Genomic DNA, 25,777 nt, shown 5'->3' with positions numbered 1-25,777 from the left:
ATGGGGGAAATGCATGGGGAAAGAATGGGGTTTGGGGATAAACGCTGAAAATTAAGGCTTAGGAGATCTTATACGTTTTGTTTTGAGATAATATCAGTCAGTTAACATGACCTTTATGAATTATGAAGCCTTTATGGTCTTGTTTTGATTACATACAGTGGGGGAAAAAGGTATTTAGTCAGCCACCAATTGTGCAAGTTCTCCCACTTAAAAAGATGAGAGAGGCCTGTAATTTTCATCATAGGTACACGTCAACTATGACAGACAAAATGAGAAAAAAAAATCAAGAAAATCACATTGTAGGATTTTTAATGAATTTATTTGCAAATTATGGTGGAAAATAAGTATTTGGTCACCTACAAACAAGCAAGATTTCTGGCTCTCACAGACCTGTAACTTCTTCTTTAAGAGGCTCCTCTGTCCTCCACTCGTTACCTGTATTAATGGCACCTGTTTGAACTTGTTATCAGTATAAAAGACACCTGTCCACAACCTCAAACAGTCACACTCCAAACTACACTATGGCCAAGACCAAAGAGCTGTCAAAGGACACCAGAAACAAAATTGTAGACCTGCACCAGGCTGGGAAGACTGAATCTGCAATAGGTAAGCAGCTTGGTTTGAATAAATCAACTGTGGGAGCAATTATTAGGAAATGGAAGACATACAAGACCACTGATAATCTCCCTCGATCTGGGGCTCCACGCAAGATCTCACCCCGTGGGGTCAAAATGATCACAAGAACGGTGAGCAAAAATCCCAGAACCACACGGGGGGACCTAGTGAATGGGAGCTGGGACCAAAGTAACAAAGCCTACCATCAGTAACACACTACGCCGCCAGGGACTCAAATCCTGCAGTGCAAGACGTGTCCCCCTGCTTAAGCCAGTACATGTCCAGGCCCGTCTGAAGTTTGCTAGAGTGCATTTGGATGATCCAGAAGAGGATTGGGAGAATGTCATATGGTCAGATGAAACCAAAATAGAACTTTTTGGTAAAAACTCAACTCGTCGTGTTTGGAGGACAAAGAATGCTGAGTTGCATCCAAAGAACATCATACCTACTGTGAAGCATGGGGGTGGAAACATCATGCTTTGGGGCTGTTTTTCTGCAAAGGGACCAGGACGACTGATCCGTGTAAAGGAAAGAATGAATGGGGCCAGGTATCGTGAGATTTTGAGTGAAAACCTCCTTCCATCAGCAAGGGCATTGAAGATGAAACGTGGCTGGGTCTTTCAGCATGACAATGATCCCAAACACACCGCCCGGGCAACGAAGGAGTGGCTTCGTAAGAAGCATTTCAAGGTCCTGGAGTGGCCTAGCCAGTCTCCAGATCTCAACCCCATAGAAAATCTTTGGAGGGAGTTGAAAGTCTGTGTTGCCCAGCGACAGCCCCAAAACATCACTGCTCTAGAGGAGATCTGCATGGAGGAATGGGCCAAAATACCAGCAACAGTGTGTGAAAACCTTGTGAAGACTTACAGAAAACGTTTGACCTGTGTCATTGCCAACAAAGGGTATATAACAAAGTATTGAGAATTTTTTGTTATTGACCAAATACTTATTTTCCACCATAATTTGCAAATAAATTCATTAAAAATCCTACAATGTGATTGTCTGGATTTTGTTTTCTCATTTTGTCTGTCTTAGTTGACTTGTACCTATGATGAAAATTACAGGCCTCTCTCATCTTTTTAAGTGGGAGAACTTGCACAATTGGTGGCTGACTAAATACTTTTTTTCCCCACTGTAAATGCTTCAAAATTCTCAAAAAGTGACGTTAGCTGATTAAGATGATCTATAACAAAACATATAGGGTAACGATATTGTGCTGATACTATTAAAAAATGTATGCCAAACAAAAACCATTGCTTTCAAAGTTTAACAAACCATACAGTTTTATGCACAAGGAGAACTTTCAACAATTTACAGTGAACATTATACAAAAACACATTTACTGGAAGAACTGTGCAGATGCAAAGTTTGTTAACAGAATTTCAGTAAAATCTCCCTCAGTTTTTTGTGTCCACGTTTTTCAAAAACAATGTTAAATATCTGCCGAATTAAGATTCAACGATGTCTGCAGAAAGAATGGGGTCAGCTTTGGCATGACACACTGACTTTGAAAAAATATATTTTGGTTATTGAACTACAGTAATTAAAGTGGATTTACACCCAATAACGGAATTCTGTGTTGGGTTCTAACTTGAAATATACTTATTCCTGTCTCTATATAAGAACTTATTGATTACGTTACATGTATGATAACTAATTATGTTCTGTGTCAATGAAGGGTAAACAAGGAATGTGTATGGAAAGTTACTGAGGGAGGCGAAGGGTAACAGTTAGTCTCTGATAAGGCAGGCCAGCTGCGGAATTAGGGGGGGAGCGAGGAATTCGGCTCGAGGTCAAATCAACAGATGAAGTGAGAAGAAACCTCTGGGAGGGGGGCCAGAGGGGCTCAACCCAACGACCCTCCTACTACAGTTCTATCTCACACACATACACCTCCACACCCATGAAGGTTCTAGCATCAGGCAGGGCCATGACTACACCAGTGAGAGGAACCAATTAAGTTCCTGCCTAGCAACAGAGATGTATTGGCTGTCTAGATATATCCCTAGTGGGAGTTTATAAATATATGTGCTTGTGTAATCATACCTTGTCTTTGCAGCTGTATGACCCAATGGGATGAATAAACTTGGCTTGAGCTTTTTCTAGTCGTCCGTTTGAGTTATTACTATTTGTTCAGAACCTAACAGCCGTAACAGAATTTCATCATGGGACCCTGATCTATACTACACAGAAATGCATAATTATGGATATTAATGTCATTGTCTTCAGGGTGATGTATCCTAAATAGGTACACAAAGGTAGAAATATGCAATGTCCTCCTTTGCCTATTTGGGTATTATTCTACACACTGGATATTATTTTAATGAGCTCTACCGCAAACAAGACCAAATTTGGTTGGTCCGGACCAAATCTGAACCAATCATAGACTATGTTTCACAAGTTTGGACATCAAAGTACAGCACAGTAGAGCTCATTAGCGTACAGTAGAGTACAGCACAGCACAGTAGAGTTCAGTAGAGTACAGTAGAGTATAGTACAGTACAGTAAAGTATAGTTTAGAACAGTAAAGTAGAGTATACTACAGTACAGTAGAATTCAGTACGGTAGAATATAGTACAGTAAAGTACAATACAGGACATTATAGAGTACTCAACTCTAGTCGGCTCTACTGTTTACTGTACTGAACTCTACTCTTCTTTACTGTACTCTATTGTGCTGTGCTGTCCAAACTTGTGAACCCAACTGTGGCTTGTGACTACTATGATTTACCATTGTAGCCAATTCAATTGCAGAAATTCCATTACAGATTATTTGGGAAATTCCGTTACCAATTTGGTATCAAAGTTTCAAGTTTTAATCACTTAATAATTCAGAAACAAAATGTATAAGAATAAAAACACTATAACTAATTGATAGGTCTACCTTTACTTGTTACTTCTATGAACTGTCATCATCCTCCCTCCTCACGAGGGAGAGAAATTAGAAAATATGTGGGTTTTTGGTAGCAGAATTCAAGGCATAAGGCAATGTTTCTTAAACTTTCAGAAGGCAGAAACATTTCTTAAACGAAATATACAGTGCATTCGGAAAGTATTCAGACCCCTTGACTTTTTCCACATTTTGTTACGTTACAGCCTTATTCTAAAATGTATTAAATAAATAAAAATCCTCATCAAGCTACACACAATACCCTATAATGAAAAAGCGAAAACAGGTTTTTTGATTATTTTGCAAATGTATTAGAAACAGAACAGAAACACCTTATTTACATAAGTATTCAGACCCTTTGCTATGAGACTCAAAATTGAGCTCAGGTGCATCCTGTTTCCATTGACCATCCTTGAGATGTTTCTACAACTTGATTGGAGTCCACCAGTGGTAAATTCAATTGATTGGACATGATTTGGAAAGGCACACACCTGTCTATATAAAGGTCCCACAGTTGACAGTGCATGTCAGAGAAAAAACCAAGCCATGAGGTCGAAGGAATTGTCCGAAGAGCTCCGAGACAGGATTGTGTCGAGGCACAGATCTGGGGAAGGGTACCAAAACATTTCTGCATCATTGAAGGTCCCCAAGAACACAGTGGCCTCCATCATTCTTAAATGGAAGAAGTTTGGAACCACCAAGACTCTTCCTAGAGCTGGCCGCCCGGCCAAACTGAGCAATCAGGGGAGAAGGGCCTTGGTCAGGGAGGTGACCAAGAACCGGATGGCCACTCTGACAGAGCTCCAGAGTTCCACTGTGGAGATGGGAGAACCTTCCAGAAGGACAACCATCTCTGTAGCACTCCACCAATCAGGCTCTTATGGTAGAGCGGCCAGACGGAAGCCATTCCTCAGTAAAAGGCACATGACAGCCCGCTTGGAGTTTGCCAAAAGGCACCTAAAGGACTCTCAGACCATGAGAAACAAGATTCTCTGGTCTGATGAAACCAAGATTGAACTCTTTGGCCTGAATGCCAAATGTCACATCTGGAGCAAACCTGGCACCATCCCTACAGTGAAACATGGTGGTGGCAGCATCGTGCTGTGGGGATGTGTTTCATCGGCGGGGACTGGGCAACTAGTCAGGATTGAGGGAAAGAGTAACGGAGCAAAGTATAGAGATCCTTGATGAAAACCTGCTCCAGAGCACTCAGGACCTCAGACTGGGGTGAAGGTTCAACTTCCAACAGAACAATAACCCTAAGCACACAGCCAAGACAACGCAGGAGAGCTTCGGGACAAGTCTCTGAATGTCCTTGAGTGGCCCAGCCAGAGCCCGGACTTGAACCCGATCGAATATCTCTGGAGAGACCTGAAAATAGCTGTGAAGCGACGCTCCCCATCCAACCTGACAGAGCTTGAGAGGATCTGCAGAGAAGAATGGGAGAATTCCCCAAATACAAGTGTGCCAAGCTTGTAGCGTCATACCCAAGAAGACTCAAGGCTGTAATCGCTGCCAAAGGTGCTTCAACAAAGTACTGAGTAAAGGGTCTGAATACTTATGTAAATGTGATATTTCAGTTTTACATTTTTTATACATTTGCAAAATTTCAAAAAAACTGTTTTTGCTTTGTCATTATGGGGTATTGTGTGTAGATTGATGAGGGGCGAAAACAATTTAATCAATTTTAGAATAAGGCTGTAATGTAACAAAATGTGGTAAAAGTCAAGGGGTCTGAACACTTTCCGAATGCACTGTAAGTGTTGATATTAGTTTGCAGGGGTCTTTACTTCAACATTATTGCATTTTGATGAATTTTTCTGGTAGATGTTTTCCAAGACCCCTTTTCCAGCTGTTTGGCCAAAAATCTAAGCCTTTGCTTATTCCAAATTTATAGGACGGAAAATGTTGGGAAAATCTATACCTTAATTAGAAATATATATATATATAGATTCTTAGACACCCACTCTTAGACACTCATTTGACACCCAATTTGACATGCTCCTAAATTCACATGTTGGTGCTCATCGGTCCTGTTTACCAAATACCTTATTTTCTGCGTTTATCCAGAAACCCTCTAAAGACCCCATCATTTTCCAATAGGCTTTGACCAACGAGCCATGGTGGAGTTAGTGCCTACAAAAAGACACCATTACTATTGTGACTCGATTGTAATGGTTGTGGAGGGAACAGTTAGCTGGACTTGAACCAGTGGGAGTTCACCTGACTGTTATGTCTCGTGGGCAGTGGTGGAAAAAGTACCCATTCGTCATACTTGAGTAAAAGTAAAGATACCTTAATAGAAAATTACTCAAGTAAAAGTGAAAGTCACACAGTAAAATATTACTTGAATAAAAGTATTTGGTTTTAAATATACTTAAGTATCAAAAGTAAATGTAATTGCTCAAATATACTTAAGTATCAAAAGTAAAAGTATAAAAAATGTCAAATTCCTTATATTAAGCAAACCAGACGGCATCATTTTCTAGTTTTTTAAATTTACGGATAGCCAGGGGCATGCTCCAACACACACACATAATTTACAAACAAAGCATGTGTTTAGTGAGTCTGTCAGATCAGGGGCAGAAGGGATGACCAGGGATGTTCTCTTGATAAGTGTGTGAATTGGGCAATGTTCCTGTCCTGCTAAGTATTCCAAATGTAACAAGTACTTTTGGGTGTCAGTGAAAATGTACGGAGTAAAAAGTACATACTTTTCTTTAGGAATGTAGTGAAGTAAAAGTAAAAGTTGTCAAAAATAGAAATAGTAAAGTAAAGTACCGATACCCCAAAAAACTACTTAAGTAGTACTTTCAAGTATTTTTACTTAAGTACTTTACACCACTGCTCGTGGGTTTCATAACCACGTCTTTATAACAATTCAATAATGATGAGACGGGAGAAGGGAATCAGTTCAACCATTTATATAGAAAGTTTGCATCTCAACACTAACAACTCCCATGATGCTCTGCAGCACAACCCCACTACACAACAACTCCTCCCCTCCTACATTAACTGTCAGGAGATTCTGTTCTACAAGTCCAACCGTCTAGGTGCCCGCCTATCTCTCGTAGGGTAACAGCAGTCAACCTGACTCTCAACAACAATGTCTTTAGACATTTAGGTGTAGGCATGTGAGTAGCCTGTGTCACAATGTCGTCACACACTTGTGTGGTTGCGGCTGAGTCAGTGCTCCGAGAAGGTGACTGTGAGCCCCTAGGTGACAACTGCTGGGTCAGGGTGTTACCCAGTAACAGTTCTGCACCACTCATGGATGGTGGTTCTGTCAGTGTGGCTTTACTCAACAGTAACTGATCTGTGTGCCTTTTCCAGATGACGTCCTCTGCAGTCTGGACAGTGTAGGACACATGACCAGTCTGAGCAACGACTAGCAAGAACCCACTTTGGTCCATTGATGTAGTTCCTAGCTAAGACAGTTTCTCCAGGATTGAAAGCTCTGTCCTTTGCTCTCAGTTCACAACGTTTGACTTGGCTCTCCTTTGCGTTCGAAGGTTTGAGTAGGTCGAAGCTTGTGCGTAGCTCTCTCTTCATGAGTAGCGATGCAGGTGAAGGTTTGGTGGTTGCATGTGCAGTTGGCGAAAAGGGACAATTTCCAATGCATATTTAGAGTTTTGTGGATATGCACCATATCCTGACAAATTCTGAATCCAGATGTGTCTTTTAGACATAAAGTATATGATTTTAGGGTTACTCAGAATATCTCACATGGACATTTTCAATGGCCGGATATGGACTCATTCAATATCCTGAGATATGTGACATCCGTTTTTCTCTCTTCATGTTGACAAATACTGACTGTATACATTGCATATCTGTGTTTTCTCAGCACATTCAATATATTAAGCTATACTGATTCCAGATATGCTTCTCTTGGCTGAGGTCCACATCCGGATCTTGATGCTTTTTGATATGCTGAAAATAATTGGACAAATATTAAGTCCATATCATTCTTATATAGCTATAAAAAGCTATAAAAAAATGTTTTCCCTCTGCATTCAGGTGCGCACAAACCGTAAGCTAAAAGCACTATAACTGGAAGCCCAGCAACAATAATCACATATTTTCTGCTATGGAGTTACAACTGTCATTTTTTTATTTGGACGCCACAAATGAGTATGTAAACGATGTGTGGTCGAACTGGAGAAACAAAGAAGTGAGAAGCTGTTCAGAATATACCTCAAAGAAGTTAACGCTAAAATCAATAGCTAATTTGAGATGTTTTATTTATCTTAGTAACTAGAATTAAGAACATTAGCTAATTTGGACAGCAGCCAGTAGGGCTAGCCAGTAGGGTACAGTAAAAGCTAACTGGTAGCCTAGCAAGCTAACAAATAATGAAATTGCCTTCCCTCCAGGGAAAAACATTTCTCAAGGTGCCAGCTAACGTTTTAAAATGTTTAGGCGTATTTTGTATTACTTGGCTAGCTAGCTAGCTTGTTCCAGTTAGTTTTCTCGTCGTGAATGAAGCAGGTAGAGTAACTACCTTGTGGTATGATTATGTGAAATTACAATATTTTCTTGCAATATTGACACAATTTGGATTAATGACTTATGCACTGACAGTTTGGAGTTGATCACAGTTTGGAGTGGATCACCAACACTACCACCACGTTGGGTCTGGACTGCGAGGGACCGCCGATGACGACCCAATCTATCTGCACCCATTGCATCCATAGTCAATAAAAAACAGGGCAGGCAGGGGTATTGAGGGTGTGCAACATTTATTTGCTTTTAAATAAATAAAATAATTTATTTGCAAAGATTGGCCTACATTTTCAGATTCAGAGTGTTTTTAATAGTCACATGTACAGGGTTGTAGGTGTGATTGCAGGGTACAGTGAAAACCTTAGGCTCCGACCTCCAATATGCAGGACTAAGTGAAATAAAACAATGAAAATGGTAATAAAAAACAGCAACAATATGAATAGAAATAGCACTATATACATAATAGCAACGGCAGCAGTGAAGAATGTTCATAGGGGGAGTAGCAGGGGGGAGGGGGGATGGTCTGGGGGTAGAAGCTATTGGCCTGTCTTCCAGTTTTCGCCATGATGCTCCTGTACTGCCCGCGTCTGAGTGATGGAAGCGGGGAGAACAGGCCGTGGCTCGGGTGGCTGAGGTCCCTGATCATCTTCTTGGCCTTCCTGCGACACCTGGTGTTGTAGGTGTCCTGGAGGACAGGCAGTGTGCACCCAATGGTGCGTTCGTTTGCATCTTCACAGAAAACGTGTTGTGATTGGAGCTCTGGATTTGCTATGATGCATTTTTTAAACAGAAATAGAAGAGATGTGCTTTGGAAATAGCAACTTGGATTAAATATGACAATGGTGAAAATGTATGCTCAGATATGTTACCTTCATTTTCGATCAGACATACGAGGATAAATATTACATATCATGTAAGGATATCTATTGAAATTATGATTTTTTTATATACATGGATACATAAATGATCAGGTAATGACTAAAGCTATCACACATTTCTGAAGATATGTGGATTCATTCATGCCTAAGTATAAAGGCTTAGATATGTCAGCATGTTGACACATACCCTTTCCGGAGGTAAAACATTTCACAAATACGTAAGCGGGTGCGGTGCATGTGCATCAGGTGCATGTCTTGAATGTATCTCACCCCAGATATCTCCCTGGACTCATACGGTAGCAGGGAGATTTCTGAGGTCTGGATTGGATGCATGTAGAAACTGTTCCATTACGGATAATATCCTAGCTCCGTATATGAAATTAAGGACATCCGTATCTGGAGCATGTCTACTCCTTATATCTAATAAAATGTCAGATATCCGGAAATATATAGATAAATATATCCCCTGATATTGACCCTTTTCGCCCAGGGGTGGAGTGTTCCTGTAGGATAGCAGGCAGCTGTTCTAGTGTTAGTGCAGTGTCCCTTGACCCTGAGACACTTTTAAGGCATGATTCATGGCCTGTACAAACCTCTCTGCCAGCCCGTTGGTAGATGGATGATGCAGTGCAGACCTGATGTGTTGTACGCCATTCACCTTTAGGAACGTAGCCATTTCTTGGGCCACTAGCTGCGATCCATTGTCGCTAATGATTTGGATTGGCGATCCGAACAGTCTAAACATTTCTCCAAGCTTCTTGATGATCTTCTCAGCAGTAGTAGACCTCATGATGGCAACCTCTGGCCACTTGCTATGAGCATCCATGACCACGAGAAACATTCTGTTTTCGAATGGATCTGCGATGTCGATGTGTATGCGTTGCCACGCCTTCTCCGGCCAATCCCACGGATGAAGAGGTGCAAGTTGAGGTACGTTGCGAACCTCCTGACATGAAGAACATGTTTTCGCTTTCTCCTCAACGCTTCCAACCAATCCAGACGACCAGAAGTAGCTTCGTACAATTTCCTTTATGTGAACCATTCTACAATGACCTGAGTGTAGTTGTTGCAACGCTGGTTTTCTCAGCGAAGGTGGAATTCTAACTCTCCTCGCCAACAGCAGACAACCGGACTGTACTGACATCTAAAATCTCATGGAAGGGTAAGGTTTCAGTTCAGGAGCTCTTTGATGATAATAAAACCGGGTCGTTTTCTCCACACTTGTGTTAAAGTGACTGGTGCGTTTTCCACTTGTCTGAATAGAAGATGTCCACTTGGCGTGACTCTGGCTTGACCACAGGTAGTGGTAACCTGGAAAGTCCATCTGCGTTGCAGTTTAGTTCTGACTTGCGGTACTCGCTTCGAGGCAAGCAACACTGAAGCATGCATGAGATCATCAGCTGTTCCGGATGACTGTGTGATCATGCTCTCCGTAGTCGATGTGAGCAAGACCTTTAAACAGGTCAACATCCACAAGGCTGCGGGACCAGACAGATTACCTGGACGTGTACTGGCAAGTGTCTTCACTGACATTTTCAAACTCTCCCTGACCCAGTCTGTAATACCTACATGTTTCAAGCAGACCACCATAGTCCCTGTGCCCAAGAAAGCAAAGGTAACCTGCCTAAATGACTACCGCCCCGTAGCACTCACGTCAGTAGACATGAAGTGCTTCAAGAGGCTGGTCGTGGCTCACATCAACACCATCATCCCAGAAACCCTAGACCCACTCCAATTCGCATACCGCCCCAACAGAACAAGAGATGACGCAATCTCAATCGCACTCCACACTGCCCTTTCCCACCTGGACAAAAGGAACACCTATGTGAGAATGTTGTTCATTGACTACAGCTCAGCACCATAGTGCACACAAAGCTCATCACTAAGCTAAGGACCCTGGGACTAAACACCTCCCTCCGCAACTGGATCCTGGACTTCCTGACGGGCCACCCCCAAGTGGTAAGGGTAGGCAACAACACATCTTAGGGGTGCGTGCTTAGTCCCCTTCTGTACTCCCTGTTCACCCACGACTGCGTGGCCAAGCACGACTCCAACACCGTCATTAAGTTTGCTGATGACACAACTGTGGTAGGCCTGATCACCGACAACGATGAGACAGCCTATAGGGAGGAGGTCAGAGACCTGGCAGTGTGGTGCCAGGACAACAACCTCTCCCTCAGTGTGAGCAAGACAAAGGAGCTGATCGTGGACTACAGGAAAAGGAGGGCTGAACAGGCCCCCATTAACATCAACAGGGCTGTAGTGGAGCAGGTCGAGAGTTTTAAGTTCCTTGGTGTCCACATCACCAACAAACTATCATGGTCCAAACACACCAAGACAGTCTTGAAGAGGGCACGACAAAGCCTTTTCCCCCTCAGGAGACTGAAAAGATTTGGCATGGGTCCCCAGATCCTCAAAAAGTTCTACAGCTGCACCATCGAGAGCATCCTGACCGGTTGCATCACCGCCTGGTATGGAAACTGCTCGGCATCTGACCGTAAGGCGCTACAGAGGGTAGTGCGTACAGCCCAGTACATCACTGGGGCCAAGCTTCCTGACATCCAGGACCAAATACGAGGCGGTGTCAGAGGAAGGCCCAAAAAATTGTCAAAGACTCCAGTCACCCAAGTCATAGACTGTTCTCTCTGCTACCGCACGGCAAGCGGACTGCTGAACAATTAATGAAATGGCCACCCTCACTATCTTCATTGACACCCCCACCCCACCCCTTTATTTTTACACTGCTGCTACTCGCTGTTTATTGTCTATGCATAGTCACCTACATGTACAAATTACCTCGGTACCGGTACCCCCTGTATATAGCCTAGTTATTGTTATTTTATTACTTTTTCTTTCATTTTATACTTTAGTTTATTTAGTAAATATTTTCTTAACTCTATTTCTTGAACTGCATTGTTGGTTAAGGGCTTGCAAGTAAACATTTCACGGTAAGGTCTACACCTGCTGTATTCGGCGCATGTGACAGGTAAAATTAGATTTTATTTTATTTGATATCGTAGGTGTGTGCTGACAACAACAAAGCCCACCCTTGCATTCTGCTTGCAGCAAGTGACGGACTCTCAGTTTGCAGTCCAAAAATGGTCGTCAGTGGACGATGATCTGTAAGAAGGGTGAACTTTTTCCCGTACAGATACTGGTGAAACTTACGCACTCCAAAAATAATGCCTATGGCTTCTCATTCTATCTATGCATAGTTACTTTCTGCTTTGTTCAATGTCCTCGATGCGAAAGTGGTTGGCTTCTCTTCACCGGAAGGCATGATATGGGACACGACTACTCCCACACCATATGGTCTAGCATCACAAGCTAGTTGGAGACAGCCTACAGGGAGGAGGTGAGGGCTCTGGGAGTGTGGTGCCAGGAAAATAACCACTCACTCAATGTCATCAAAACAAAGGAGATGATCGTGGACGTCAGGAAACAGCAGAGGGTGCACCCCCCTATCCACATCGACAGGACCGCAGTGGAGAAGGTAGAAAGCTTCAAGTTCCTTGGCGTACACATCACTGACAAACTGAAATGGTCCACCCACACAGACAGTGTGGTGAAGAAGGCGCAACAGAGCCTCTTCAACCTCAGGAGGCTAAAGAAATTTGACCTGGCACCTAAAACCCTCACAAACCTTTACAGATGCACAATTGAGAGCATCCTGTCGGGCTGAATTTCCGCCTGGTACGGCAACTGCACCGCCCGCAACCGCAAGGCCCTCCAGAGGGTGGTGCGGTCTGCACAACGCATTACTGGGGGAAAACTACCCGCCCTCCAGGACACCTACAGCATCCGATGTCACAGGAAGGACAAAAAGATCATCAAGGACATCAACAACCCGAGCCACTACCTGTTCACCCCGCTATCATCCAAAAGGCGAGGTCAGTACAGGTGCATCAAAGCTGGGACCGAGAGGCTGAAAAACAGCTTCTATCTCAAGGCCATCAGACTGTTAAATAGCCTTCACTAGCACATTAGAGGCTGCTGCCTATAGACATAGACTAGAAATCACTGGCCACTTTAAGAAATGGAACACTAGCCACTTTAATAATGTTTACATATCTTGCATTACTCATCTCATATGTATATACTGTATTCTATACTATTCTGCGGTATCTTAGTCACTTTAATAATGTTTACATATCTTGCACTACTCATAATAAATAATAATAATATGCCATTTAGCAGACGCTTTTATTCAAAGCGACTTACAGTCATGCGTGCATACATTTTTGTGTATGGGTGGTCCCGGGGATCGAACCCACTACCTTGGCGTTACAAGCGCCGTGCTCTACCAGCTGAGCTACAGAGGACCACTACTCATCTCATATGTATATACTGTATTCTATACTATTCTACTGTATCTTGGTCCATGCCGCTCTGATATTGCTTGTCCATATATGTATATATTCTTAATTCATTCCTTACTTAGATTTGTGTGTATTGGGTATATGTTGTGATATTGTTAGATATTACTGCACTGTTGGAGCTAGAAGCACAAGCATTTCGCTACACCTGCAATAACATCTGCTAAACACGTGTATGTGACCAATAACATTTTATTTTATTTTATATGGATGGGCAATGACGGGTCGAAGTGTGTCAATGCCTCAGATTTTAGTAATGTTTCCTTGGTTTTCACAAATGCTTCCTCACATAGTTCTGTCAATTTCCATGTTTTGTCCTGACAAAGCAACTGTTTCAGTAGCTTCAGCTTCGTTGCTCACCTCGGGATAAAGAGTCCGTACTAATTCAGTAACCCCAGGAAAGAACATGGTTTGCTCACGTTCTGAAGAGCTGGGGCGTCTAAGATAGCCTTGACTTTGGACAGAGCGTAGCGAAGGCCCATAGTGCCGATGACGTGTCCGAAGATTGGAACATTTGTCCTTACGAACTCGCAGCCCGTAGTCCTTCAATCTCTATAAGGTCGCATCCAAGTTCTGGAGATGGTCCAGTTTGTCCTTTCCACCTACGAGGATGCCATCCAGGTAGCATTGTACTCCTGGCAATCCACTCAAGATCTGGTCCATCGCCCTCGAATAGCACTGGTGCACTTGTTTTTCCATATGGTAGACGGCAGTACCTGAAGAGCCCCTTGTGTGTCACGACAATCAGCAGCTCCTTTGACTTTTCATCCACGTGCATCTGCAAGTGGGTTTGACAGAGGTCTATTTTGCTGAACTTTTGCAGACCCCCAGCTAAGACCACAAAAAGTTTGTCAATCTGTGTTAGCGGATACTGCTCAGCGGACAACACAGGGTTAACTGTGACTTTAAAGATTCCACCATCCTTCTGGTTCAATGGGTGTCGCCCATTCACTCACGCTGACCGGCTCCAGTACTTTGTTCTTGACTAAAGCGCCCACTTGACCCTCGACTTTTGGTCTGATAGGATAAGGTATGGGTCGTGCTTTCAGAAACTTTGGTTTGCTGTCTGGCTTAATGCTAAACTTAACTGTAATGACGTTCATGCTACCCAGCTCTCCATTAAATACTTCTCCATGTTTCTTTAAGATGGTGGGTAGGCCTGTGTCTCCATGTGTTCAGTATGATTTTCTCCAACTACGAACCTCCCTGTAGTGATGGATAGACTCCTTTCATGACATAGAGTGGCAGCTTTTCAGTTTGTCCGTTTAACTGAACTGTGACCTCGATGATGTCTTTCACGGTGACAGATTCACCTGGGTAAGTCTTTAGTGAAGTGGAAGGTGTTTGTGGCTTTTTTTAGACTGTTTCTGACACGAGATACAGCTGCCCCTGTGTCAATCTCCATACGCACCGGCTGCCCCTCTAGCAAGGGAGAGACATAGTAGCCTTGCAGCCCCACAGCAACAGTCAGTATATTCAGAGTGAATTCCTCATCTGATGAGCCACTCACCTCAGTGATCTCCTGCTCAACAGCATGAACACGTCTCTTTTTCTTTCATTGTAATGTCTCTTTCTTGTTTTCAGTCTTTGTCGTTTTCTCTAAGCTCTTTTTGTTTTCGCAGGCTTGTTCAATGTGTCCCTTTTTACCACAGGCTCTGCAATCCATGTCCTTACACCAGCATGCAGATGCCTGAGGTCCCGGTTTGCACAGTAGAAGCATATGCCTTGATTTCCCTGTCTCTGATTTCCAGTTGCAACTCTGTGCACTCATCCTGATGAACCCAGCTGCTGAGCTTCTTTAGCAGCTAGTTCCATGGACACACTGACTTCAATGGCACTTGCCAAGGTCAGATTACTTTCAGTCAATAGTAGCTTTTGTGTAGCTTCACTCCGTATCCCACATACTAGTCTGTCTCTAATTTAGAACATCAGTGCTTTGATAGTTTATTTAATACAGCACCAAACATTGTTTTCCCGCTCCGACGTCAGTCTCAAATCCTTTTTTGCCGTCCATGACGATGCCAATTATCTTAGCTAGCTCGACTATGCACTTGCCTCTGCTAGCAATACACTGTGCTAACATTATCCTAGACTGTACCATGGAAAATAAGTTTTAAACTTGTAAAAATCGACTTCTTCCTGACAGAATAGTTCCCGTTGGGTCAGACTTAATCCTCGGCAATCTTTTGTTACGTCTTGTGCGTTTCATAACCACGTCTTTAAAACAATTCAATAATGATGAGACGGGAGATGGGAATCAGTTCAAGCATTTATACTGAACAAAAATAGAAACGCAACATGCAACTATTTCAAAGATTTTACTGAGTTACTGTTCATATAAGGAAATCAGTCAATTTAAATAAATGCATTAAGCCTTAATCTATGGATTTCACATGACTGGGCAGGGGAGCAGCCATGGGTGGGCCTTGGAGGTCATAGGCCCACCCACTTGGCAGCCGGGCCCACCCACTGGGGAGCCAGGCCCAGCCAATCAGAATGAGTTTTTACCCACAAAAGGGCTTTATTACTGACAGAAATACTCCTCAGCAACCCCCCACCACCCCTCAGACGATCCCGCAGGTGAAGAAGCCGGATGTGGAGGTCCTGGGCTGGCGTGGTTACACGTGGTCTGCGGTTGTGAGGCCGGTTGGACGTACTGCCAAATTCTCTAAAACGATGTTGGAGGCAGCTTATGATAGAGAAAGGAACATTAAATTCTCTGGCAACAGCTCTGGTGGACATTCCTGCAGTCAGCATGCCAATTGCACATTCCCTCAAAACTTGAGACATCTGTGGCATTGTGTTGTGTGACAAAACTGCACATTTTAAGTGGCCTTTTATTGTCCCCAGCACAAGGTGCACCTGTGTAATGATCATTCTGTTTAATCAGCTTCTTGATATGCCACACCTGTCAAGTGGATGGATTATCTTGGCAAAGGAGAAATGCTCACTAACATAGATGTAAACAAATGTGTGCACCAAATAAAAAAAATAAAAAAGGTTTTTGTGCGTATGGAACGTTTCTGGGATTTTTTATTTCAGCTCATGAAACATGAGACCAACACTTTACATGTTGCGTTTATATTTTTGTTCAGTGTATATAGAATGTGCGCATGATGCTCTGCAGCACAACCCCAATACACAACATGTGCCATTAAGGTCGACTTTGCCAAGGCTGTAGAGTAGACTGTAACAAACAGTTAAGGCTAAGGAGGCCACACTGTCAATGAGTCACATTTGGGGTTATATCTCTTTGAATATGCGTTTTTGCTGCACAGAGAATTTGAAGCACCATGATTTGTAGCTCAAAAAGGTGAAAAATATTAAAATGAGGTTATATCTTTATTTCTCAGGCTGAAATAGAAAATACCCACTCACTCATTGAAAGTGGGGAGAGAAAGCTGAATGATGAAAAGGTATGCAACATTTTTTGAAAAGGTACAGTACGTTTTACCGTTTTCCTGTCATCATGGCAAATGTCTTCATTTTATACATTTTAAATAAAGTTCTGTTTCCTCTAGGCTGGAGATGCAGCATGGATGCTTTCTCTTGTAAGTGAGATACTACAACCAGCGAAATCTACAACCTGTACTAAATCCATTCAGAGTGAATTGAAAAGTCCTAACATAATTCATAATGGCTTGAGTTAAACATCTATTTTGAAATCTTGCAAAGTTTTAATATCTATGATTGTTTCTGTAGTCTTCTGTTCACACGACATAATGATATCTTCACAATGTAGTTATTTTAACAACCAGTTAATCCAATAGCAAAAAATGCAACATACATGTTCCTAAATTGCCCTTTGAATGTAGAATGCTACAGTACTGTAAATTACAGTACAGCACACTGTTTTCGCATTAGGCAATACCCATTAAAAGTGACTGAACATCACATTTCCACCATTTCTATCCCATGTGTGATCAAAGGTGTGATCATTGAAGACATCTTTCACAATGTAATCAAATGAAATTAATAAAAAAACATGTTTGCATCAAGCCTGTCTTGAGCATTTGGCCAAAGGTTCTCTTCAAAATCGCAGTAAATGTCCTCATTGTTCATGCACCTGGTGAATCCAAGCATGACATAGGCCTAGGTCTGGATTGAAATCATTGCATGCCTCATACAGGGCCTGAAAGAGGGTGATACGCTCACAGCCGGCCCGCTGTGGATATGGTAGAAGGATATGGTAGAAAGAGTATGTGGCCTTTTCTGTAGCCTACTGGCTGGAGATAAAATGTATGACAATGTAAAGAGATGGACACTTTTTACATCATGCAGCTTTCTAAATGGTGCTCAATCATATAAAAAATGAGCTGTCATGTTAACAAACAACACATCCTAAAAACAGTATAGGTCAAAGTAAAATGGACAATATGGAATGGACAATCACAACTGTTGTCCAGGAATACTTTTTTTAGGGGGTAGATCAGCTTTAATATTGCAGATAGATTGTGGCTTCCATCAATGTAATTGTCTGCATCATTTCCAATCCCCCATATATTTTTTGTAAATATTTATACAGTACCAGTCAAATGTTTGGACACACCTACTCATTCAAGGGTTTTTCTTTACTTTTACTATTTTCTACGTTGTAGAATAATAATGAAGACATCAAAACCAGATGGGATGGCGTATCGCTGCAAAATGCTGTGGTAGCCATGCTGTTGAAGTGTGCCTTGAATTCTAAATAAATCAACAAAGCACCCCCACACCATCACACCTCCTCATTCATGCATCACGGTGGGAACCACACATGTGGAGATAATCCATTCACCTACTCTGCGTCTCACAAAGACACGGCGGTTGGAACCAAAAATCTCAAATTTGGACTCATCAGACCAAAGGACAGATTTCCACCGGTCTAATGTCTGTTGCTTGTGTTTCTTGGCCCAAGCAAGTCTCTTCTTATTATTGGTGTCCTTTAGTAGTGGTTTCTTTGCAGCAATTTGACCATGAAGGCCTGATTCACGCAGTCTCCTCTGAACAGTTGATGTTGAGATGTGTCTGTTATTTGGGCTGCATTCTGAGGTGCAGTTAATTGCCGATTTCTAAGGCTGGTAACTCTAATGAACTTATCCTCTGCAGCAGATGTAACTCTGGGTCTTTCTTTCCTGTGGCAGTCCTCATGAGAGCCAGTTTCATCATAGCGCTTGATGGTTTTTGCGACTGCACTTGAAGAAACTTTCAAAGTTCATGACATTTTCTGGATTGACTGACCTTCATGTCTTAAAGTAATGATTGAATGTTGTTTCTCTTTGCTTATTTGAGCTGTTCTTGCCATAATATGGACTTGGTCTTTTACCAAATAGGGCAATCTTCTGTATACCAACCCTACCTTGTCACAACCCAACTGGTTCAAATGCATTAAGAAGGAAAGAAATTCCACAAATTAACTTTGAACAAGGCACACCTGTTAATTGAAATGCATTCCAGGTGACTACCTCATGAAGCTAGTTGAGAGAATGCCAATAGTGTGCAAAGCTGTCATCAAGGCAAAGGGTGGCTGTTTGAACATTTAACACTTTTTTGGTTACTACATGATTCCATATGTGTTATTTCATAGTTGATGTCTTCACTATTATTCTACAATGTAGAAAATAGTTTTAAAAAATAAAGAAAAACCTAGAATGAGTGGGTGTGTCCTATTGTAAAATATACTGTGTCCATAAAAGGTATATAGTATGTTTAAGCTAGAAGTAGAAGACTAAGAGTTGTTGTCTATTAGTTTACTCCAATTCGGGGAGGGATGGTAGGGTTAGGGGAAAATAATAAAGGAAAATATATTAAAATAGAGTATCAGTCAAATTTGTATACATTTGCAAAAACTCCTGAAGAAGAAAATTAATTTAATCCATTTCAGAATAAGGCTGTAACGTTACAAAATGTGGAAAAAGTGAAGGGGTCTGAATACTTTCTTAATGCACTGTATATATGAATTCTAGTCGTAATTTATCAAAAGCCTTTTCAATGTCAGCTATGAATACCAGGCCTGGTTTCCCAGACTTTTCATAGTGTTCTATTGTTTCCAGTACTTGTCTTATATTATCTCCAATGTATTGTCCAAGTAAAAAACCTGTCTGATTAGGATGAATAATATCCAACAATACCTTTTTAATTCTAAGCGCTACGCATTTTGCTAGAATTGTTGCATCACAACACTGAAGTGTAAGGGCCTCCAATTTTTTTAATGGACTGGATCTTCACATTTACCACTTGGGTCCTGTTTCAGTAATAATGAAATCAGACCTTCTTGTTGAGTATCTGATAATCCACCATTTTTATAGGAGTGTACATAAAAAAAGGATTGGCATACCTCAACCATCCAACCCTGGAGTTTTCCCGGACTTAAAGGCTTTAAATGCATCAAGAAGGTCCTCCTTTGTAATTTGGCCTTCACATGAGTCTTTCTGTACAGCTGTTAATTTTACATTATTAATAGGAAAAAAATCCTTACAATTAACTTCAGTTAGTGGAGATGGAGGAGACTGAAATGAAAACATATGCTTAATTTACTTTGCTTCCTCTTTCAAAAAATAGTTTGGTGAATCATGGGTGACTCCGTCATTTGCAACAAGTTTCAGTAATATATTTTTGGTAGCATTTATATGTTGAAGATTGAAATAAAAAAGTTTGCTTTGTTTGTATAATATATTACACTTGATCTTTCTTGAATAAGTTCCTCCATTTCTGTGCCTCTATGGTACTGTTAGTCCCTCTATTTCATTTCTTAATATGGATTATTTGGACTCAAATTGCTTTTGTTTTAAAGATGAGTATTGAATTGCATGGCCTCTAAAGGCACATTTAAAAGCGTCCCGTACAATAAGGGGATCTGCTTTACCTACAGTATGTTATGTAGGAAAAAGTCAGTTATAAATTCCTCTGTCCTTGTTAAAAACAAGTTGTCATCCAATAGGCTTTGATTAAATTTCCAATATCCTCGCCCATGTGGAAATTCTGTAAGAGTTATGTATATGCCAATTATTTGATGGTGCGCATTCTGTCCCCTATCAACAATTTTTAAACTTTTGGTGCCAACGAGAATGACATAAGAAAGTAGTCAAGACGACTAGCTTGATTGAGCCTCCGCCATGTATATCTCACTAGGTCAGGATATTTAAGCCTCCATATATCCACTAGTTCCAATATATCCATGATATTCGTGATTTCCTTAAATGCATAAGGGTGATAGTTTATGGTGTGATTTCCTTTATTACATTTAAGTCATTTAGCAGACGCTCTTATCCAGAGCGACTTACAGTTAGAGAACACATATTTTTTTATACTGGCCCCCCGTGGGAATCGAACCCACAACCCTGGCGTTGCAAACGCCATGCTCTATCAACTGAGCTACATCCCTGCCGGCCATTCCCTCCCCTACCCTGGACGACGCTGACCCCATGAGTCTCCCGGTCGCGGCCAGCTGCGACAGAGCCTGGATTCGAACCAGGATCTAGTGGCACAGTTAGCACTGCGATGCAGTGCCTTAGACCACTGCGCCACTCAGACTTTATGGGTCCATTGAGGTATTTAAAACCGTGTTATAATCTCCCACCATAATAATATAGTCTTGTATTGCTTGTAGGCTTGATAAATTATTATATATACTTTCAAAGAAGCATGGATCATCATTATTTGGACCATCTCCCGAGTGGCGCAGTGGTCTAAGGCCCTGCATTGCAGTGCTAACTGTGCCACTAGAGATCCTGGTTCGAATCCAGGCTCTGTCGTAGCCCATGGGGCGGCGCACAAGTCGTCCAGGGTAGGGGAGGGAATGGCCGGGAGGGATGTAGCTCAGTTGGTAGAGCATGGCGTTTGCAACGCCAGGGTTGTGGTTTCGATTCCCACGGAGGGCCAGTATGATTTGGCCCAAACATAGACGTCTATAAATGACTTATTTTCAGCTTTCATTCAGAATAAAAAATTGGCCTGATTTCAACATCCTGAAAATACATATTTTCAAGATGTGGGGAGTAGTTGACTCAAAGAGAGAAACGGACAATAGTTGAACAGTTTTGAACAAATTAATTTCTAAAAATATTAAGGAGAAGCAGCAGAGAGAGAGAGGGAGCTAGCTAAATTTCATTTTATTATTTTTCCACTTTCACTTGCTTAGCTAGCTAGCTAATGCAGCTAGCTAATTTAGCCTACTCAAACACCCGGCTCAAACAGAGAGGAATGCTATTTATGTTAGCTAGCAGGCTAAGGCTACCAAACACTGGAACTCTTCCAAGTCAAGGTAAGCTTTCAGTTTTATTTATTTATTGCCACCGGGGCCCGCTGGTGTAGCGGGTTTACTAACGCGTTAGTTTGTGTGTTGTACTTAGTCAATTGAAAATGTGTTAAAAATTTTGAAACAACTGCCTTGTTGATGATCTGTTTTGAGTTTTGTACCAAGAGTTGTGAAAATTGCACCAAAGCGATAAATAAAACTGTAATTTATATAATCTCGTATTCACCACACATTAATGGTTGATTAACAGACTTTTCATTTTCCTTCAGGTTGTTGCCACACAGTGGAGTCAAACCGGCTCTATTCTGCCAGGTAAGGGACTTGTACGTAACCATGTACTCAATACTGTTCAAAATTAGAATTAGATGCTTCAGAGTTAAAGCGCTGAATTCAATCAAGCAAACAGAAATACTTCTTCTGACAAAGTAAATAGTTTAAGAAATGACCTTCTTTCCACCCTATTATGTCTTCCCACTTGCTGTGTTCTGCATTTTATCTGTGTTTTATATGAGTTTCATATCTTTTCAACTAATGAGTTGCAGTTAGTTTCAGAGTGGGTGGCAAGGAATAAGTTAGTACTAAATATTTCTAAAACTAAAAGCATTGTATTTTGAACAAATCATTCACTAAACTCCAAATCTCAATTAAATCTTGTAATAAATAATGTGGAGATTGAGGAAGTTGAGGTGACTAAACTGCTTGGAGTAACCCTGGATTGTAAACTGTCATGGTCAAAACATATTGATACAACAGTAGCTAAGATGGGGAGAAGTCTGTCCATAATAAAGCGCTGCTCTACCTTCTTAACAGCACTATCAACAAGGCAGGTCCTACCGGCTCTAGTTTTATCGCACCTGGACTACTGTTCAGTCATGTGGTCAGGTGCCACAAAGAGGGACTTAGGAAAATTGCAATTGGCTCAAAACAGGGCAGCACAGCTGGACCTTGGATGTACACAAAAAGCAAACATTAACAATATGCATGTCAATCTCTCCTGGCTCAAAGTGGAGGAGAGATTGACTTCATCACTGCTTGTGTTTGTGAGAGGTGTTGACATGTCAGACACCCATGCATACCCCACAAGACATGCCACCAGAGGTCTCTTCACAGTCCCCAAGTCCAGAACAGACTATGGGAGGTGCACAGTACTACATAGAGCCATCACTACATGGAACTCTATTCCACATCAGGTAACTGATGCAAGCAGTAGAATCAGATTTTAAAAACAGATACAAATACACCTTATGGAACAGAGGGAACTGTGAAGCAACACAAACATAGGAACAGACACATGCATACACACACATGATAACATACGCTCTATACACACACACGTACACATGGCTTTTGTGTTGTAGATACACTACCTTTCAGAAGTTTGGGGTCACTTAGAAATGTCCTTGTTTTCGAAAGAAAAGCAATGTTTTTGTCCATTAAAATAACATCAAATTGATCAGAAATACAGTGTAGACATTGTTAATGTTGTAAATGGCTATTATAACTGGAAATGGCTGATTTTTAATGGAATATCTACATAGGCGTACAGAGGCCCATTATCAGCAACCATCAGTCCTGCGTTCCAATGGCACGTTGTGTTTGCTAATCCAAGTTTATAATTTTAAAAGGCTAATTGATCATTAAAAAACCATTTTGCAATTATGTTAGCACAGCTGAAAACTGTTGTGCTGATTAAAGAAGCAATAAAACTGGCCTTCTTGAGACTAGTTGAGTATCTGGAGCATCAGCAATTGTGGGTTCGATTACAGGCTCAAAATGGCCAGAAACAAAGATCTTTCTTCTGAAACTCGTCAGTCTATTCTTGTTCTGAGAAATGAAGGCTATTCCATGTGAGAAATTGCCATGAAACTGAAGATCTCGTACAACGCTGTGTACTACTCCCTTCACAGAACAGCGCAAACTGGCTCTAACCAGAATAAAAAGAGGAGTGGGAGGCCACAGTGCACAACTGAGCAAGAGGACAAATACATTAGAGTGTCTAGTTTGAGAAACAGACGCCTCACAGGACTTCAACTGGCAGCTTCATTAAATAGTACCCGCAAAACACCAGTCTCAACGTCAACAGTGAAGAGGCGACTCCGGGATGCTGACCTTCTAGGCAAAGTTGCAAAGAAAAAGCCATATCTCAGACTGGCCAATAAAAATACAATATTAAGATGGGCAGTCTGAGATGTGGCTTTTCCTTTGCAACTCTGCATAGAAGGTCAGCATCCCTGAGTCGCCTCTTCACTGTTGACGTTGAGACTGGTGACCCCAAACTTTTGAACGGTAGTGTATGTGGTAGTGGAGTAGGGGCCTGAGGGCACACACTTAGTGTGCTGTGAAATCAGTTATGAATGTATTGGAATGAAAAATGTGGGATCCATAATAAATACTAATAGAAATACAAATGATTAGTTGCTTTTCTCAATCAGGGGATTAAGACATATTTTAAGCAGGGTCTGTTGATAGGCAGATCAGTTGCATATGCAACATGTGCAGGGGTGAGTATCACTACTGGGAGGGAAATGTATTTGGTTAATGAATTACTTGTCAAACAGAGGAGTAGATGGTGGCTGTCAGAGGCTGTTTGATTATCAAGATGACATTAGGTTTGACTTTACTTGTGTTTCAGGCAATTCCTCAAATAGTCATACAGCAACTTAGCATGAGCAGCCCAGCTGTCCAGATGTTTTTCAGGTCCGTATTACCAATTCCCCTCTCAGGTAAGTGCTTAGGATTTGAAATACTGTATAAAGTAAGTCTGATCTGGGACATCAGGGTACCGTTACAAAGAATGATAAAAATAGCAATTTTAGATAAAATGGTATCATTTCTGTTCAGAATCAGTGCCCCAGTTCTTGAGTCCTAACATTAACTGATTGTGTCTTATGAACAAAGTACTTGATTGATTTATTGATCAAAGGGTGTTTGTTTCTGAAGCCATTATCCACATTTTTGGATAGGCTGGTGTTCCTTCTCTCAGATCTCTGCTTTATCCCATAGCCTCCCTGGTCTATTATCCCATAGCCTCCTTGGTTATTGTTAGTGAGGAGTCCGAGAATGGAATCCAGGTGTTTGATTCCAATGGGAATTCTGTTGGAATCTCCCAGGCAGCTGGAGCAAAGGTGAGAGGAAAAAGTTACTGATGGAAAATAAAAAGGAATTAGCAGGCTTTTAATATACCTTTGTTAATGGTTGTTGACATGTTTCCTGGTTAGGCTGTGAAGGAGACTGCTTTTTCCAGAGCTGCGTTGTTAGGCACTACGGCTGCTTTTCCTAATCTTCTTGTGTTCCTCTTGCAAAAGGAAGTCACCCGTCTTGTGCTGGGGCTGCATTTCCCACTATGACCTATTCAATTATTTGATTACATTGTTACTTGATGGATATATTGTACATTGTTTTGATATGATAAAATTAGCTAATCCGTTTATAAAGAAATACTTGGTCAAACAGCTTTGTAAATATTGCCTATGATATAACTAATACAATAGATGTATTTACCTAAAACTATGCACAAATTGATCCCATCTTTTTCTGTCATTTCAGAGCAAGGTTTTTGCAAAGGAGGCCTCTGCTGGTGGCTCCTATACATCACATCAGCACCGTTTGTCCTGGGCCTGATGATCCCAGTGTCCTTCAGTGTCTATCCACAGCTTGGAATGGTAGGACTTAGATACATTACATTAATACTGTATTTACTGTGCATTTCTCAAAACCCAATCAGACTGCAACTCAACATTGTTTCTTCTGCTTTACAGATCAAAAAAAGGAAACTTGGAAAAATAATTACAGACTGCAGCAGTAAGTGGTCAACTATTCTATCACAGGGGGCTCTGAGGCACCGGCGAACAAGTACTACAGACTTCAATGTGGGAGCAGGAGCACCAAATTCGGGTGACTTCATTGACTGGGCAGCATGAGAAGCAACCTTTCGAAGGCCACAGGATGCAGTTTATGGAATATGCCCTGTTACTTCATACACTGGGATGATGAATCCAGTCATAATTAAAGACATGCTCCAGAACTTTGGCCACTGCTAAGTATTTTTTCAACCTCTCGCTTTGGGCTGGATGTGTCAGTGTGTAGTTCATACATGCATAATCTATAAGCAGATTTACTGTCTTACCTCAATAGGTTGCTATAACCTAGCCTACGAATGAAAGTTTATAACGTAGGTGCACAGGTCGAGAGACAAATTGGAGTAATCAAGGTGACAGACAGTGACACATTCAATACCGCCTTGCACAGTCTTGCCTGCATCTAGCTGATCTAGGGTG

The 25,777-nt window shown here is 41.6% G+C and overlaps 1 pseudogene; it reads left to right on the top strand.

Annotated features, from left to right (window-relative positions):
* The first annotated feature begins 9,702 nt into the window (after positions 1-9,702).
* Positions 9,703-25,337, top strand: LOC121553294 (annotated as a pseudogene).
* The last annotated feature ends 440 nt before the right edge of the window (positions 25,338-25,777 follow it).

This window comes from Coregonus clupeaformis, chromosome 37, assembly GCF_020615455.1.
Source record: "Coregonus clupeaformis isolate EN_2021a chromosome 37, ASM2061545v1, whole genome shotgun sequence".
Classification (NCBI taxonomy): domain Eukaryota; kingdom Metazoa; phylum Chordata; class Actinopteri; order Salmoniformes; family Salmonidae; genus Coregonus; species Coregonus clupeaformis.
This window is presented reverse-complemented; position numbering and strand designations above follow the sequence as displayed.